The sequence below is a fragment of the Littorina saxatilis genome, linkage group LG4 (genome assembly GCF_037325665.1).
Source record: "Littorina saxatilis isolate snail1 linkage group LG4, US_GU_Lsax_2.0, whole genome shotgun sequence".
NCBI classification, from domain to species: Eukaryota; Metazoa; Mollusca; class Gastropoda; order Littorinimorpha; family Littorinidae; genus Littorina; species Littorina saxatilis.
The window spans coordinates 57,492,851-57,495,350 of record NC_090248.1 but is presented as its reverse complement, the minus strand read 5'-3'; positions in this window follow the sequence as shown (position 1 = coordinate 57,495,350).

The following is a 2,500-nucleotide window of genomic DNA, read 5'->3' as shown; positions in this document are numbered from 1 at the left end:
TTCACACAGCAACCTGATAAAAACAAAACCTATGTTGCAAATGTTTATTATTTATTTTATTTTATTTAACCACGAACGTCTTCTTTTTACATTTTTACACCCCCGGTATAGGGGTGTGTATAGGATTCGGTCGATGTGTTTGTTTGTTTGTTTGTGTGTTTGTGTGTTTGTGTTCGCATATAGATCTCAAGAATGAACGGACCGATCGTCACCAAACTTGGTGAACAGGTTCTATACATTCCTGAGACGGTCCTTACAAAAATTGGGACCAGTCAAGCACACGGTTAGGGAGTTATTGGTGGATTAAGATTCTACAAGGACTTATAGAGGGACATATTAATGGTCAAAGGGAAATAACCTTCTCAGTTGGTGGCAGTGACAATGGTAAGGACGGGGGTGTTTTTCCTACCTCGGAGGAATTTCTTGTTTTTACAGTTTTTACTAAATGTTTTAACATAGAGGGGGAATCGAGACGAGGGTCGTGGTGTGTGTGTGTGTGTGTGTGTGTGTGTGTGTGTGTGTGTGTGTGTGTGTGTGTGTCTGTGTGTGTGTCTGTGCGTGTGTGTGTGTAGAGCGATTCAGACTAAACTACTGGACCGATCTTTATGAAATTTTACATGAGAGTTTCTGGGTATGAAATCCCCAGACTTTTTTTTCATTTTTTCGATAAATGTCTTTTATGACGTCATATTTGGCTTTTTGTAAAAGTTGAGGCGGCACTGTCACACCTTCATTGTTCAATCAAATTGATTGAAATTTTGGCCAAGCAATCTTCGACAAAGGCCGGACTTCGGTATTGCATTTCAGCATGGAGGCTTAAAAATTTATTAATGACTTTGGTCATTAAAAATCTGAAAATTGTAATTAAAATTATTTTTTTATAAAACGATCCAAAATTACTTTTATTTTATTCTTCATCATGTTCTGATTCCAAAAACATATAAATATGTTATATTCGGATTAAAAACAAGCTCTGAAAATTAAAGATATAAAAATTCTGATTAAAATTAAATTGGTCATTAAAAACACGTTCAGAAAGTTAAAACGAAGAGAGGTACAGTAAAGCGTGCTATGCAGCACAGCGCAACCGCTACCGCGCTGAACAGGCTCGTCACTTTCACTGCCTTTTGCACTAGCGGCGGACTACGGTCGTTGTGAAAAAATGCAGTGCGTTCAGTTTCATTCTGTGAGTTCCACAGCTTGACTAAATGTAGTAATTTCGCCTTACGCGACTTGTTACATTTAGTCAAGTTTTGACTAAATGTTTTAACATAGAGGGGGGAATCGAGGCGAGGGTCGTGGTGTGTGTGTGTGTGTGTGTGTGTGTGTGTGTGTGTGTGTGTGTGTAGAGCGATTCAGAGTAAACTACTGGACTGATCTGTATGACATTTTTCATGAGAGTTCCTGGGTATGATATCCCCAGACGTGTTTTTCATTTTTTCGATAAATATCTTTGATGACGTCATATCCGGCATTTTGTAAAAGTTGAGGCGGCACTGTCAAATCCAAAAATGATTTCATCTTATTCTTTATCATTTCCTGATTCCCAAAACATAATACATATGATAGGTTGTATTCAAAACAAGCTCAGAAAGTTAACAAGAATACAGAAAAGCGTGCTTTCCTGCTTAGCACAATCACGCCACCGCGCTAATCTGGCGTGTCAATATCACTACGTTGTGCACGTGGAAGGTGAGCGATTTCCTTCACGCGGGGATTGACGAAGCTGTACTGTCTTGGTGAAAAAATACAGTGCGTTCAGTTTCATTCCGTGTGTTGGACAGCTTGACTAAATGTAGTAATGTCGCCTTACGCGACTTGTTTATTATACCTCTGCCCTTCACTGAAAGCCTGCCTTTGTTGGTTGTTCTTCTTTATTTATTTTCCTTCTGAGGTTGTTTTCTTCTCTTGCTTGTCTGTGTGTGAGCGATTTATTTTTTTGTTTCTTGGATTTTAATTTAAGTGGTGCAGTCACGCAGAAAGAGACGCCGCTAGTTTGAGAAAGCGGTGAAGTTAATCGATCTATCGATTACGTTAGATAAGCGTCCGACTTTGCAGCATGAATAACACTATTAGCTGACTTTGTCCTCAATCTTCCGACGCACAACCTCGACCGACCCCACCCCCCCCCCCCCACACACACACACACACACACACACACACACCTCCCCTCCCCCCTCAACTCCCACTCCCGCCCCACTCCCCCCCCCCCCCCCCTTCACGCCCAATCAGACGAAATTTCTCGCGCGACTTAACTCTTGACATTCATGGGGAGTTTAATTTGAGTGCAAAGTGCACTTTTTTGTCAAGTTGCCAACATGCAGAAGAAAATTCTCAAACGGCTTCTGTCTCTTGTGAGGGTTTTAAAGAACTCAATGAACCCTCCGATTTTGAAAAAGAATAATTACCATGCATGTTCTTCTTCGTATTGATTGGCAGTCATTGTTTATTTCAAATTGCTTCACAACCAAGTTTTAATACGCAAACAGCCATGGACGTT